The 16,715-nt window shown below is 47.2% G+C and overlaps 1 protein-coding gene and 1 non-coding gene across 5 annotated transcripts in view; both read right to left on the reverse strand.

Annotated features, from left to right (window-relative positions):
• Positions 1-694, reverse strand: part of Tbc1d1 (TBC1 domain family member 1) — a 201,924-nt gene extending 201,230 nt beyond the window's left edge. For all 4 annotated transcript variants that reach the window (XM_087583787.1, NM_001427317.1, XM_087583792.1 and 1 more), the window contains 1 exon segment: positions 424-694. The gene's annotated coding sequence lies outside the window, so the exon portion shown is untranslated.
• A 14,616-nt stretch (positions 695-15,310) lies between these two features.
• On the reverse strand, positions 15,311-15,442 carry LOC120096822 (small nucleolar RNA SNORA17). Its single transcript, XR_015637796.1, has one exon. It is a non-coding gene; the product is annotated as a small nucleolar RNA SNORA17 (small nucleolar RNA).
• Between the last annotated feature and the right edge of the window lie 1,273 nt (positions 15,443-16,715).

The raw sequence follows: 16,715 nt of genomic DNA on the forward strand, positions 1-16,715 counted from the left end.
AAATGTTGCGTGCACCGAAAAGCTGCCAAAGTTACCGCTGCAAAGTACCCTGAACTTTCAAAAGGTGGCTTGGGGTCACTCTGACCGGCCTCGTCCAAGGCTGGATGCCTTACAAACACTTGCGCCCCGGTGATATTTGGCGGGAGGGGGGGGGGCGGGATATGTGAAGAAGAGAAGCAGGGGACCTGAGCACCCTGGTCACAGCGCAGAAGGCATCAAGGTTTCGGTTCCCTCCAAGCAGGGGACAATAAGATGCTCTGAAATCCTGCCTCTTCCCCCTCCCCCACCAGAGCACCCCTAGAGACCCGACAGCAACGCCCTTGGGTGGCGGGACCGCGCCTTCTCTGCAGCAAGGGAACTCAGGGGCGTGCTGGAGGTGAAGGGCTTGAGTCCCGCACCCTAAGGACCCAAGGTGGAACCTACCAGTGTGGTGGCGCGCTCAGAACTCGGGGCTGATCTGGGGCGCTCAGGTGCTCCGGGGCACCCAGAAGATGGCCTGGGCGGGCGGGGCGTCTATGGTCCTCAGCTGGCTGCGCTCTTGCGGCCCCACGCTGTTGGGATGGGGACCGCTCCACAGTATCTGCTTCTCTTGCGGGTTGAAGAGACGGCGGGTACGAGGTGGCTTGCAGCAACAGGCTCCGCGGTGTGGCCGGCGGCGGCGACAGCAGTAGCTGAGGAGGAGGAGGAGGTGTCTGCGCGCGGCTCGCTCGCGTTTCCTCCTCTCGGGCTGGGCGAGCGCGGGGGAAGAAGGGGCGGGGGAGGGGGGACAGCAGTCGGGATCTCCCTAGTGGGTCCCCCGGGAGCCAAGAACAGGACTAGATGCCCTCCCTTCCCTTCCTCACCACGCGACTCTGGCTAAGGGACTCAGCCCAGACTGGCGAGTCACAGGCGAGCAACAGCTGCTGCAGTGCGGGTCCTCCGCGGCCTCCCTCCCCTTGCTCCCCAGCGGTCCATCCTCAGCCGGCCCAGGGGCCACCTGGCGCCACCCCACGAGAGCTCGGGGAAGGTGCAACGATCGCCGCTCCATCCAGCCTCAGCGCGAAGTCCTGGCCCAGAATATTCCCTGCGTGCTCACAAGTGATTACGGCCCTCGCGGCGGGATGTGTAGTCACACACCGGGTTCTTGACCGCTTATTTATAGCAGGTAGCCCTGCCTGGGGCTGCTTTGGCCTGCGAGGCTCTCAGCAGGTGGTAGTGGAGCCCGCGCTCCCGCAGGAATCCTGCTTCTCTGCACGCACTCCTCCGAAACGGACCGGAAGATCACTGCGCAGCACACCCGCAGGCCACCCAGCCACCAGCCCTCCCCCGCATCATCCTTCTTGCACTGGGGTCGAATGGCAGGAGGGGAAAAACCAGGAACCGAAGCAGGATGGGACGCTGGCACTCCAGGCAGGAAAATCGGGGACTCAGAAAAACACCCGGGCTGAAGTGCCCTCCGCAGATTAGCCACCACTAAACAAATCTCTGGCCAGGTGCGGGGAGTGACGCAGAGCCTGGACCGCGCGCTTTTTCCCTCCCTGCGTGCGGAGCACACACGCACGTACTGCGCGCCGGTGTACACGCCAAAAAGCCACAAAAGGCTCTCAAAGCATCATCCCAGCAGGTTAAAGAGGCAGATTCACCCAAAAGGGATCCAAGAAAAGTGAGCAGTGCACGTGGGAACCACTGGCTTGAATTGTATCTAGAACCCTCTGTAGTTACTTTGTGGGATTAGCTCATCCTTTATTACAACATAGTTTGTCTTCCTAGTTTCAGATATTTAAAAAAAAAAAAAAAAGAGGTAAGGAATAGATCCAGCCACGAGTAGTCTAAGGAATAGAGTGTTGATTGGTTTATAGAAATTGCTCTGCAGAACAGGATCGGGTTATCCAGTTAAACTCTATTGTCTTGGGGATCATACGGTCACTGTTTCATGCTTTAACCCCATTGTTAAGTTGTGCTTCCCTCTGTGGCCTACAGACCATGTGGCTACCTCCAGAAAGTCACCACGTCAAGACAGATGACCCGCCAGCCATTTCCGGAGCATCCCTGCCACCTTTCTTTCATACGAGTCTGAGAGATGATGTTTGGGCCTATTGCTTAACTACCCTGCCTGGCAGTCTTCATCATAGAAGGGACAGAGAATTTCTGGACCAGTTACAGAGCAGGGCCAGAACCACCTCACCTACCATTTCCTTCCCTTTCCTTGTCTTCACCCCACCACCTCCTCCCTCTTAAGTTTCTGGTCCTGGAGTGCAGGAGGCTTGGCAGCCAAGGAGAGACCAGATGGTAAAGGAAGGCAGTGTCTATGTAGAGAGTAGCCTAGTAGTCCAGGCTCCAGCTGGGGTTGGCAGGAGGGGGAGAAGTTCATTCCCCATAAGCTCCTACAAATTCCAGCTCAGGGATGGATAACTTAGAGGCAAGCAACCAAGCTAACCCTGACGTGGGTTGGGAAAGGGTTGTGGGCTTGTAACAAGCAACTATTTTTAAATCACCTTTCTAGTTCCCAGGGACATTTAGTGTCCAGAAATGATGATGAGAAAGCTTACAGGACTTTATAAAGCAGAATTCATCTATAACACAACACACAATAAAGAATTCTGAACTTAAAAAAAAAAAACCTTAATTGACTTATTCTAGACATCAGGAGACAACTTGCCTACTTGGTTCACTGTTTGGTTTCTAGCAGCCCAGGGAGAAATAGTCAAGTCCCTAGAGCAAGGCTGGCATGTGGGATTTACAGGGAAAAAATTCAAACAGGAAAAGAAGTCTGTAGTCTCACTGAGTAGTGCCAGCCAAGCTCTGGGCACCAACCTACAGGGGTTCTTGTTATAGGAAGTGGCTCCTCCTTCTGAGGCATAGGCACAAGAGTTCCAGCAGAGCCCCTGACACCATCCTTAAGGGGCTGGGCCTGAAGTGTGGCAGCAGAGAGTTCCTTCTATGGAATGCCATTGGGCTGGTTGACTTTAAACCATCAATAAACCTTCTGTGGTTCTGCCTCACAGAGAGAGAAGGGTGTGGAGATCTTCCCCACAGGGGCTTCTAGATGACCTTAGTGACCCAGGGGCTCTGGGACAGAATGTCTTGGCGGTTTGATAGGTAAAATCCACCTGTATAGCCATGGATGCTGCTCGGTTGCCTTTACACCATCTTTGCACTTGCCTCCCTGCCCCCAGAACCTCTGAGTACAGCATTCTTCTTAGGGCTCCCTCTAGAGAGTCGTTCCTATGTTCCAAATTTAGTCATTTGCTGTATAATTAATTATTTATTGGCAAATACTAGCAATATTAATACCAGCTCTAAGAGAGCTGCAAGCCCCAGAAAATTAAACTTGCCTTTCCAGTAGAAAGCCCAAAGACAGAAAACAGGTCGCTTGGCTTTTAAAATGTAAAAGGAGCTACTTTAAAATCTAGTATTTGGTTAAGGTAGAAAGAAGACCTTTAAATGACTAGGGGCCAGGGATGTGGTTCTTTCAGAAAAGTGTTTGTCTAAGCAGCATGAAGACATCCACATAAACTAAGGGTGGTTGTGCATGGCTGTAATCTAGCAAAACAGAAGTAGAGGCAGGAAGACTAGGAGTTTTCGAGGAACCTGGGCTACATGAGACACTGTCTCCAAAACAATAATATTTAAAACAAAATAACAATTAGAAGACTTGGCCTTCTGAGACAGGGTTTTACTATGGAGTCTAAACTGTCCTCAAACTTGAAATCCTCTTGCTGCAACCTCTGGAGTGCTAGGATTACAGATGCACACCAAACCTGGCTATTACTAAGTCTATCATGTAGGTATTTAAATGTTCATGGTCCCGAGGAAATCAAGTCCTAATGTTGTTGCCACAATAAATTTTTACTTAGTTTCCAAATGTGCATGTTAAGGTAAGAGTTCTTAATTAATGGTCCCTTTCCAAAACTGGTCCCAGTAAAGACAAAAGTTAAGAATACAATGGATAGAGTCCTAGGATGCCAAAATGGCTCACCAGGTCTTTAGGGTCTCACCACCTCCTGGTAGCTTTCTGGATGCATAGGTGCTGGAGGCAGCTTTCCAGCTGCCTGACTTGTCACCCTGCCAATGCCAGTTTAAGGTTCACTTCTGAAGAGGAACCCAGGACACATCCATGCATCGTAATTAGCTGCCAGAGCCATTCTTGAGAGCCATACACACTGACCTGCCTTGATGTGGTCCTCGAGTTTACTTTCTGAAAGGCCCAGGAATGACAAAATGTATTGTAAAAAGTTAAAATGAGCAGGCGGATTTTGAGTTTCAGCAACTTGGGTAAACAGAAGTCTGACTGCGTAAAGAACTGGTATATGCTATGAATGGGGCAACATAAATCTATGTGAAGTGAAAACGGACAGAGTGTACACTCCAGTCTGGGTACAGGGCTTCTGGGAAGTGTCTGATCTCCTTTTATGGATAAAGCAGATAAAACTCTGAGTGCTAGCTCCACTTCCCTTTTCAGCAGCCTCTCCCGGCTTGACGCGCGCATGCTCCTTGCAGCTCTCTGATGATACCCAGCCTTCATGTGGTGTTCCCCCTTCCCATCTGAGCTCATTATGAGCGCAGGCAGGAAACACAAGACAGTGCATGAGACGGAGAGGACCACCAACCTTTATTACTAAGTCTGCATTCAGCTAAGCTCAACGAGACTCTTTTTGTGTGTTCTCAGAGCTAATCTATCTATTTCACCCAAACTGGGTAAGCTGAGTAAGCTCCCCACCCTGCAGGATCCCCTTCATCTTATCCCCTGTGTCATCCTGCTGCATCCTAGAAATCTCAGCTGGAATGCAGCAGCTGGCTAACACCCCCCCCCCCCCCGCAGCTGTCCTTACTGCCTTGCTCTATTCTCAGCACAGGTGTTAAGGTATCTGTTAAAGTACCAATTGGGTCATTTGAACCTGCCCAGGGCTCCTCTGACTTCCCAGAGCAGAAGTCAAATACTAGTAACATAATAATTATTAATAATTATTATAGCATAAAATAATAACTAGTACTGTTATAATTGTTGAATAAAAAAGAAATTAAACAGGAAGGACATGAGTGCTCTTAGGTACAGTGAAGGGGAAAGTTTATTATAGATGAAAGTTTATTATAGATGCCAGAGTCAGAGAATCCAGAGTGGATGTGACCAGACTGAGCTGGACTGAGTGTGGGAGAGGTGGGGACAGGAGGGGGAGGAGAGTAAGGAGAGCCAGGTGCATCAGCCAGGAAGTTGAAGGGACCAAAAAGAGGCAGGCAACCAAAATGTCCAGATTATATAGGAGAGAGCCTCTAGGGAAAAGGCAGCCCACCCTGGGCTGAAGTGTTCAGGGTAGAGGGTAGGGTATGCCAGCCATACACTGTAACCAGTAGGGACTGAAAGATGCTGGGAAACCCTGGAGACTAGGTCTGCTCTGGTGTGTTAAAAGAGCACCTCAGCCCTTTGTCCTTTGAAACTTAACAATTATATATAGTGATGACATCTCTTCTCCTTCTGTGTCCTACTACCTCCCCGTTACCTGCTCCCAGACCTCACTGACCTTGTCACTCACAGCTACAGGCACACTGCTATATCAGGGCCTTTCCCTCTGCCCAGGGTGCACTGCCCTCAGGTTCTCTACTGTCCTCTACTTACTCCACTTCTTCACGACTTCACATCATACCATCTCCAGAAGGCCTTTCAGAACAAGTTTTGAAAATTGAGCCATCCTTGCACACAAACACGCATACGCACATACACACTTCTTTCCATCTTTCTTGCTCTTCGTTTCTCCATAGCATTTGCCCACCATTGCATTGGTGAAGTGTCTATCTCATGTGTCATCTGTTCCCCAGGAGCAAAGAAGGTTGTTTCAGTTTCTGCTCTGTTTTCAAGGCATATACTAGATGTCCGTACATAGTGGGCTCTCAGTAGCTATATGCTTGAATGAGAGAACGAATAGAAATAATTTATGATGGGGCTGGAGAGAGGACACAGCAGTTAGTAGCACATTGTGCTCTCCCAGAGGACCAGAGTGTGATTCACAGTCACCTGTAACTACAACTCCAGCAAGTGCAGACACTTGCACACACTGGCATGCACCCACATGTGCATGTGCGTGTATACACACACATAACAAAAGGTAAGAATTTTAAAAATGACATGATTTTAAGGTGTTTGCTAATTCTTTCTAGAACCTAGAACCTCATCAAGATTCTGAGCTGTGCTGAGATGTCTGTCAGCCCCAAGTGAGTTGATTGTTTAGCTATCAACATAGAAACTGATTTCCAGAAACACTGAAAAGTCACTGAGCCCTCTCCTGGAAGCAAGGTTTGTCGAAGGTTTATTTAACAAAACATAATTTCACAGACCCGCATAAAAAATACACAGTCCTGATGGCTCTCTATGTTAGAAACAAACAAAAATCTCAGTATCACACAAAAGACACACAGTGAAAGTTGCTTCGTGACTCTTGTAAAAAGAAAGTGACAGACACAGACAGAGCTAGCGAGCACACAGGGGCCAGAATGTCTCTCCCATCATTTACCTCTGACCTAGGTAGTAATTGCATCTCATGCCATAAGTGGGAGGCTAAGTTCACAATCTGACACAATTGGCCCAACAGTACAGAGTCAGGGAAAGGGAGGTGAGTCCTTACAGGGCTAAATACCTTTGGTAGAACAAAAAACCCCTCTCACACCAAGAATATGGATCCCCTAAAGTCCACACAGAGGCTGACTAGCCTATGAAAACTAAAATACTTAGCAAATGGTCTTTAGAAAAACTTCAGGTGCTGTAGATAGATGTAGCATCTACATGGTGATTCCAAGCATCCCGTGAGCAGACAGCACAGGGATATAGAGATTGTTCATCAACTAGTCTCTTCTGGTGGAGAAGGCCTTCCAAGACCTTGGTGGAACTGATCTGGGAGTTTGGCAATCTCAGTAAATGGTAGCTCCTTCTTCACCATTTCTCTAAGCTGACCCACATTCCCTGAGCACAGAACTTCATCCTACAGCGTATACTTAGTAACAGCTAAAGGAGAAGGGCTGAGTGCCTCCAGCTCAGCTTAAAGCTGAAGGAAATTACTGAGTCATGAAACAAGCTCCCACCATAAGGCTGTTGCACAATAAGAATTATTATGCAATAGAAAAAGTCATCCAAAGAAGGCTGTCTACAACGCATTTCTTCACTGTGTGCTGGTCAAGGGACCCTGGATCTATAGATGCTAACATCACAGGCCAGCCAGAGCCCAGATGGGCCAGGACTACTGGCAATATGGAAGACCGTTAGGAAAGACAATGCGATAACCAGACAACAATAACATCCCAAGATGGGCTGTATTCTCCTGACCAAAGAAAGCTAGATACAGCTGAAGTAAATGCTCTTCACCTGTGAGAATTAATATAACACACACACACACACACACACACACACACACACACACAGAGAGAGAGAGAGAGAGAGAGAGAGAGAGAGAGAGAGAGAGAGAGAGATACTATATAGCTCTGGCTGGCCTATCACTATATAGACCAGGCTGACCTCAAATTCATAGCAATTCTTCTGTCTCTGCCTCCAGAGTGCTATGATTAAAGGTGTGCATCATCACACCTGGCCTAATTCTTGATATCCACTAGTTATTTAATAGTGTTTTGTTGTTTTTTGTTGTTGTTGTTGTTGTTTTGAGTTTTTCGACATTCTCAATTTGTAGTCCAGGCTGGCCTTGAATTCTTGATCCTCACAAATGCTGGCATTACAGATGTATACCACCTTACCTGTTTTGTTATGTGTGTACTTTCCCATGTTAACAATGAAGGGAAAGTTGTAATAAGAACTGGTAAACATAACTTTTAAAGGGCTTGCTCTTCATTGCACATCATCAAATCCTTGGAGACTATACACAGATCTGATAAGAACGGCTGATGTAAACATCTAATGTTAAAAACTCTTTAGAGTCAGTGACAGGATTTAACAAATCAGTACTAAATTCTTCCTTAATGCTTCAAGATCACAGAATAGCCAAAGTCCCCTTCCTATTCACAGTCCTAGGCAAAAGTGATACCGCTGTACTGAGCAGCATCCAACGGTCAAGGACCACTTATTCAACGGATTTTATTTCAACAGGATGAGGACAGGAGTCACGAGGCACCGTCTGGTGCTGCAGGTGAGGTGACAGTTCCTAGGTACTCAGCAGGACCCAGCGTGGGGCAGAGCCTGTGACTTCAGCTTGTACACTCAGTGCTGAGATCTCTTTGCTCTCCCTTCTTGGAATCTTGGCAGCCTCTCATTTTCTCTCCTAGCTCCCTAAAGGGAGACCAGGAAGTCAGCCCAAGCATCTACTTACCATCAGGTAAAAATTGAAATAACTCCAATCTTTTGGAAAATTAAGACTGCAGGAGTTCATCAGTTGTACTGTCAGATCATTTTTTTCCTTCTTAGCGGTAGGGACTCCTTCAGCCAGGGCAAGAGGGCTTAGCTAACATCAATATATTTTTATAGTTAAGTCTATTTTTTATTAATTTTCATCAATTTTTAAATATTTTAGTTATATGAGTACACTGTTGCTATCTTCAGACACACCAGAAGAGGGCATCAAATCCAATTACAGATGGTTGTGAGCCACCATGTGGCTGCTGGGATTTGAACTCAGGACCTCTGGAAGAGCAGTCAGTGCTCATAACCACTGAGCCATCTCTCCAGCTCTATAGTTAAGTCTTTTAAATGTCCCTCGGGTGTGAGGAAACAGAACCCACAGTGGTGGAGTTCAAAAAAAGAAAGAAAGAAAGAAAGAGAGAAAGAAAGAGAGAAAGAAAGAAAGAAAGAAAGAAAGAAAGAAAGAAAGAAAGAAAGAAAGAAAGAAAGGAAGGAAGGAAGGAAGGAAGGAAGGAAGGAAGGAAGAAAGAAAGGAACAAAGAAAGAAAGAATAGGCCCTAGCTGCTTAAAATGGTTTGAAGAGATGGCAGTAGCTGTATTCCTTGTGATCCATGGGAACCTGGAGGGCAGAGAGGTGGGGTCCCCTCAAGGTAGGGGTGTAAGAGGAGGTGTAGATCTCCAGGGATAGGGGTATAAGGAACAAGCTAATACTACACCAGGCTGGAAGATTTCTGGGCTGCAGACCCAGGAAGCTGAGGGGTCTGGGCTGTATTGTTTGCCACTGTCCCCCTAAGACTCTTTTGGATACTTTGCTACGTTCCCTCCCTGTTCTTACCTGTCCTCTCCTATCCCTTCTGGTGCCTCTTACCTGTCCTCTCCTATCCCTTCTGGTGCCTCTTACCTGTCCTCTCCTATCCCTTCTGGTGCGGAAACCCAGAGCACCGCCCGGTTTCTGAAAAAGATCTGGGGGGTTGCGGGGGGGAACTAATCAAACGAAATGAAAACCCACTTCCTTCCCTATCCTAGATCAAAGGGGATGATGGTCTGACTTAAGACCCAGGGCTGGAGGTGCAAGTGGGGGAAACCAGGGTGATTTGGGGGAGAGTTCACCGGGAGTGAAGGATGAATATCAGTGTAGGGGCCCAAAGCTCACACAAGTAATACAGAGGTAGGTGAAAAGGCAGAAAACTATGGGAACGTGGAAAGAAAATGGAACCCTTCCACAGCTGAGAACCAATCATTCCAGCACAACTAGCGAGCCCTGGGAAGACTGCTGACACAGAGACAGCATTAATTTTAAGAATGCTAAAATAACAGGAAACCGGGGGCTGGGGATTTAGCTCAGTGGTAGAGCGCTTGCCTAGGAAGCACAAGGCCCTGGGTTCGGTCCCCAGCTCCGAAAAAAAAAAAAAGACCCCCCCCCCCAAAAAAATAACAGGAAACCAGGTTTACACTTAGTGTCATGGCTATGACCTCAGCCCTCTCCTGAATATTTTCTAGAACTCTCACAAATAAGATCATTAGCCTTGGTTTACAGTGAAGAAATGTTTCCTAACCCATGCATCCAGTTGCTCTACAGTGCCCAACTGAAGCCCGCCCCGCCGTAGCCCCGCCCACACAGCACAGGACTCTGCCAATCTCTCCTTTAAACTCCTCAAGCAACTCCCCAAAGATAATAAGTTTTTTAAAAAAAATCACCAAAAATCTTGCGTGTGGCTGTTGTAAAGACAGTGAATTCTGGATGTCCTTGAGAAACTGATACCCACGCGTGGGTGGGTCTCACTCTTTCCCAAGCCCTTCTTGTTGTAATTAATCTTTGTGCTTAAGATCAACATTTAAGCTATCCTCTAGTAAACTCTAATTCTGCTTCACACTGGGTCATCCTGAAATTATTTTCTGCAACAAACCCAAAAATCCAGCTTTAACTGGATGAAGGACCCTAAGAAAGAATGTTTCAGGTTGCTAGAGGCCTAATCCCTGGGGCCATTGACATTAAACATTCCTGCACGCAGGAGGCTTGGCTACTTCTTTGTTGTTTTTTTTATTGAAAATGGATTTTTTTTCCCACTACATAATATATCCGGACTATGGTTCCCCCCACTTTTTAGTTCTTCCCCACCTCCCCTCCCACACAGACTCACCGCCTTTCTGTCCTTCATTATAAAACAAACAGGTAATACTAAAATATAATAAGATTAAAAACCAAAAGTAATACATCAGAATAGGGCAAAACAAGTAACCAGAAGGAAAAGAGCCCAAAGAAAGGTACACGAAATGGATACAGATGGAGAGACCCACTTGTTCACATACGCAGGAATCTTATAAAAACTCTAAGCTAAGGGGTTGGGGATTTAGCTCAGTGGTAGAGCGCTTGCCTAGCAAACGCAAGGCCCTGGGTTCGGTCCCCAGCTCCGGAAAAAAAACAAAACCTCCAAGCTAGAAGGCATAATCTATATACAAAGAACTTGTAGGGTAAAAAGAGAGAAAAATATATATAAATAAAATAAAAATAAGATAAATTGAAAATGGGCTGGAGAGATGGCTCAGAGGTTAAGAGCACTGACTGTTCTTCCCGAGGTCCTGAGTTCAAATCCCATCAACCACATGGTGGCTCACAACCATCTGCAATGATATCCAATGCCCTCATCTGCTGTGTCTGAAGAAAGCAACAGTGTACTCACATACATAGAATAAATAAATCTTTAAAAAAAAAAAAGATAAATTGAAGACAAACAACCCTGACATGATATTATGAGACAGAGAATCTCCATTTGATGTCTTCTGTTGACCACCGATTGCTGGGCATTGCAACCTATGCGGAAGTTTGTTTCCTCAGTGAGACTCACTTGGAAAAAACTACATTTTCTTTTGTAAATGGTTATCAATTAGCGATACTTCTGGGCTAGAGATAAGGGTATGTGGCCACTCCTTCTTTTAGCACTAGGACCATGTCTGGTGCAGTCTTGTGCAGGCCCCATGCAGGCCCTGGGTCTCAGTGTGAGTTCATATGTCTTTGGGTTCCTATATGCATTGAGCCTCTTCATTTAGAAGGCCTTGTTTTCTTAGTGTTTTCTGTCCCCTTCGGCTCTTACATTCTTTCTGTTTCCTCTTCTGCAAACCCTTCCTTGAGCCCTGAGGAGAGAGATTTGATGGAGGCCTCCCTCTTAGGGCTGAGTGTTCCAAGGTCTCTCACTCTCTGCCTAATGTCTGGCTGTTGGTTCCATATTTGTTCCCATCTGCTGCAGGAGGAAGCTTCTCTGATGCTGGTGAGCAAAGCGCTGCTCTATGAGGACAGCAGAATATGATCAGGAGCCATTTCATTGGTATGGTTTTGTTGTTTGTTTGCTTGCTTGCTTAGAACAGTAGTGTTTGGTTTTATCCTAGGTCTCTGGGCTATCATCAGGTTCTTGGTTGCCCAAGCAGTATTGAGTATGGGTTCCATTTTGTGAAGTTGAACCTTAAGTCAAAGCAGTTATCTGTTGGTTACTCCCACAAGTTTAGTATCTTGCAAGCAGGACCTCATTTAGATTAAAGTGTTTGCGATTGGGTTGGTGCTTATGTTTCTCTTTTGGAAGTATGCAGGGTAGTCTCCTGTACCATAGATGTCAGCATGTTGGGGGTGAGGCACTGGCTTAACATCTCCATCTTGATTTGTGTAGACATTGTGGAGGACAACCTATAGTCTAGGCAACAGCCTGGGTTGTTTGGGGGTTCCCATGGGAACCCTTTGGCCAACAACTCAATTAGGTGTAACCCAGTCAGGGAATTGGAAGCTTCATTTAGTCACAAGAGTTCTCCAGTTGGGGCTCTGTCTCCCCAGTATTTGATGATTTCATTTAGGTCCCCTTTATATATGTATATATTTTATAAAGCTTCTACTGTAGTAAGATTCCTTCCTCTTCTCTCCTCTTGTCTCCGCATTTGAGCCTCCTGTTCCAATGTTCATCCATCCATCCATCCATCCATCCATCCATCCATCCATGACTTTCTATTCTATTTTATTTCCCATTCTTAGGGAGATCTGTCCCTCCTTTATACCTTAATCTAACCGTAACCTCTGTGGTTCTAGGGATCATAACTTTGTTATCGTTGATTTAAGAACTAACATCCTCATATACATGAATACATCTTATTCTTTCTGGGTCAGGAACTACCTCCTGTTTCCATCTATTTCCCTGCAAATACCATTTTTTTAACAGCTCATTGTGTGAATGAACCACATTTTTTTTCTATTCATCTGTTGAGGAACGGCTAAATTATTAGCAATTTCTGACTATTATGAATAGAGCAGCAACGAACCTGATTGAGCAAGTGTCTGTGACAGGATGAAGTGTTCTTTGAGTATATGCCCAAGAGTGGTATAGCTGTTTCTTTTTTTTTAAAAGATTTTCAAACTTTTTATTGGTTCTTTTTGAACTTCACATTGTGCACCCCAATCCCACTCATTTCCCCCTCCCTTTGTACCCACCCATGAAACCTTTCCCTCAACAGAGAAAAAAAATCTTTATTTTTTATTTTTTATTTTTTTATTTTTTATCTTTATTAATTTGAGTATTTATTATTTACATTTCGATTGTTATTCCCCTTCTCAGTTTCTGGGCCAACATCCCCTTATCCCTTCCCCCTCCCCTTCTATATGTTTTCCCTTCCCCATCCTCCCCCCATTACCATCCTCCCCCCAACAATCACATTCACTGGGGGTTCAGTCTTAGCAGGACCCAGGGCTTCCCCTTCCACTGGTGCTCTTACTAGGCTATTCATTGCTACCTATGCAGTTGGAGCCCAGGGTCAGTTCATGTATAGTCTTTGGGTAGTGGCTTAGTCCCTGGAAGCTCTGGTTGGTTGGCATTGTTGTTCATATGGTGTCTCAAGCCCCTTCAAGCTCTTCCAGTCCAGAGGGGGAAAAAAAAATCTTGTTGTGGAAGCTGTAGTATACCACAGTGTGTCCCACAGTATGTCCTTTTGTTCACATTTCTTTGCTTGCAGATGTTCTGCAATGACTCATTGGTGTGGTATGAAGCCTCTGGCTTCCGCTACTCTATAGATACCGGAACCTCATTGGGGCTCCTCTCAGATGTCTTGTTGTTGCACTGTGTCATGGAGATACTGTAGTTTTGCATCTGTAAAACCAGCCCCTTCATGCATTCCAGCAATTCACTGATGGAGTATGTGTTGGGGTGGACCAATTGAAAGCCATAGATCCAGACCTGAGAGAATCAGAGATGGTCAGCCTGCTGGCTCTCATGCTCTCATGCCCTTGGGGCTGGCTTACCAGAAACCCCTGCAACCAGGACCTGCTGCCCAGGTGAGATGCAGGGCCTGCTCTCCTGAATACTGCAGCCACGAGGGACATGGCCAGTTCTCCCACTCTGGTGACCCTGGATAAGGGAGGTGAAGAGAGTGTTTCTCCCTCAACTGCACCACCAGACAAGAGGCAAAGTCAGCTCTCCTTTGTGGCTGGCTCATTAGCAAGTCCACATCCAGGGCCAGCTCTATATGCTGCCCAGGCAAGGTACAAGGCCTGCTCTTCTGAGTGCGCAGCAGTTGAGGAACAGGACTAGCTCTCTTGTCTCATGACCCTAGTGCCAGCTCTACCACCTGCCCTAGGTCCAAGGGACCAGGGTAGAGGACTCTGCAACATGGCAGACAAGAGGCAGGACCAGCTCTCCCCCACCACCAGGGTCAGTTTCACTGTGCTGCCCAGATGAAGCACAGGGCCTGCTTCCCTGAGCACTGAACCAGGTCAAGGGAAGGGACAACTCTCCTATACTAATGACCCCATCGTGGCCAGCTCTCCTGCCCACCTCTGGTGGCAAGGGCAAAAGAGAGGAGAGGGGATCTCTTCCTTGCCAACACACCACACAGCAGACAAGAAACTGGGCCGGCTCTCCCACACTCATGACCTCCAGACCAGCTAACCCACACTCCCCACATCTAGGGCCAGTTCTACTGTGTTGTCCAGCTGAGGTGCAGGGCCTGCTCTTCTGAGTGTTTCATCTGATAGAGGGCAGGGCCAGCTCTTTTGCTCTTGTGCCCCCAGGGCCAGGTCTCCTGCCTGCCACAGGTGATGAGGGACAAGGGGTGAGGGGGGTATCTCTCATCCATGCTACCACAGGGAGATGGGTGGTAGGCTCAGTTCTTCCATGCTTGCATCCTTGGGGCTGGCTAATCCACAACTCCAACAATGTATGGGACCTGATCTCCCAATCACTGTGACTGGGTCTCCTGCTCTCCTGCCTCTGGGGCCAGCCTTCCCACAATGCCCCGGGTGAGGGATGGGGTCTGTTCTGCACAGCCCTCAGATATCAACATGTCCCCAGTGGCAGCCCAGACCAGGACCTTCTGACCTGCCTGAACTTCGGTGGTAACAGATCTCTGCTGCTGCAGATCCACAGACCCAGATGTGGCTCCCAGTGTCAGTACAGGCCAAGACCCCACCATGGTCCCAGTTGGCATCACTGGCTACTCACATCAGGCTGTTCCTCACTACCCTATAGTCTCCAGTTCTGCCTCTCTTCACTGTGCTCACATCCTTTTGTTTCTTTCTCTTCCATTTCTCCACCACTTACTTGATCCTCTTAGTGGCTCCCGGAGACTCTGGGGTAATTTCAGGAGTGCTCTGTCTCATGTATCCATTACAATACCAGGTGGGGTCATCTTGAGCATGGTCTGCCCCCTCCCTCATTCCCAAGACCTGGGGTGCACCAGACTGATATTTATTTCAGGAAAACTCTCTGTCTGTGCCCCACGGTGCTGTTCCAGTGAGCATTTCAGACTCGCTCCTCTACTGGACCACCCGAGTGTCTGTCTGTCTTGGGCTCACTTCTGCCTGGAGCCCATGGCCCCAGGTGAGGTTGTTTTAGTCTCTGGCTTGCTTCCTGTCCTGGGAGCCTGTCCAGGGCTGCCTGGCATTGGAGTAGTGGTCATCTGAGGCTAGCTCCCTGTCCAGGCCATCTAGCACCAGACTTGTGGTGTTCTCAGGTTCGCTTTTTTTTAGGGACTGTTAGGCTACTGACCATTCAGATGTTCACAGGTCAGAACAGCCTCTATAGACATAGCCTTTGTCATTTCTGCCACCTACTAATGCTCATGTGACCTAGCAGCCATATCTGCAATGGCCCTAGAGTCAGGAGTGTAGCTGGATTTGAAGGTGGATGGATGGGTTCCCATCTTCCTGAAGAACTGCCCCACCGGTTTTCATAGTGTATGAGTTTGCAGTCCCGGAGCAGTGGACTTTATTGTTCACTGCCCAGGGGCAGGTGTGCTTCACGTTCAAGGTTATCACTCTTGCTCTCAAGTCTCCAGTGTGCCTTGAAATGGCTGAGGTCTAAGATGAATGGTCCACTTTTCCCATAGTAACTCCAGCTTAGGAAATCCTAACAGACCTAGTAAGCTTGCCTGCCCTTCAATGCAGAGAGAGCAAGTCATCCATTATCTTTTTTTTTTTTTTCTTTTTTCTTTTTTTTCGGAGCTGGGGACCAAACCCAGGGCCTTGCATTTGCTAGGCAAGCGCTCTACCACTGAGCTAAATTCCCAACCCCGTCATTCATTATCTTAAACACTAAAGTGATCTGCCATTGCCTGGAGGGTGAGGTTACCCTTTTTCCAAGCTGTTGTCTGTACAGATGATCCATGAAAGAGTGCCATCAGTGTCTGTGGTGGTGTGAATAGGAACGGCTCCCATAGACTCCTGTGTTTGAATGCTTGGCCATAGGGAGTGGCATTATTAGGAGGCACGGACTTGTTTGAGTAGGTGTGGCCTTGCCGGAGGAAGTGAGTCACGGTGGAGTTGGGCTTTGAGGTGATATATGTTTAATATACACTCAGTGTGACAGTCTTCTGCTGGTTGTCGATCAAGATGTAGAACTCTCAGCTCCGTCTCCAGCACCATGTCGGCCTGCACCTGCCGTGCTTCTCACCATGATGAAAATGGACTGAACCTCTGAAACTCTAAGCCAGTCCCATATGCTTTCTCTTATAAGAGTTGACATGATCATGGTGTCCCTTCAAAGCAACAGAAACCCTAAGACAGTGCCTTCACTCAGAACATAGAAGGCAAAAGCCCAGAGAACTGCCTCTAAACACTTACTTGCCTGCTCTTACCCCTGTGTCCTTTACTTTGGCCTACTTTGTCCATCTGAATTTTCAGTTGACTTTGTATAGTTTGTGCGATAGTATTACATTGCTAAATATCAATTGTGATTTATGTTTTTATGCATTAAAATGCATTTTTATTTTAAAAAATATAGATAGTATCTTAGTTTTAATAAGTAGATGAGGACTGGAGAGATGGCTCAGCAGTTAGGAGCACTTGCCCAGATTCAGTTCCCAGCACTATGTGGTGACTCACAACCACCTGTCAATTCACTTCCAAGGGATCCGACACCCTATTCTGACCTCATGG

The sequence above is a fragment of the Rattus norvegicus genome, chromosome 14, assembly GCF_021556685.1.
Source record: "Rattus norvegicus strain SHRSP/BbbUtx chromosome 14, alternate assembly SHRSP_T2T, whole genome shotgun sequence".
Lineage (NCBI taxonomy): Eukaryota > Metazoa > Chordata > Mammalia > Rodentia > Muridae > Rattus > Rattus norvegicus.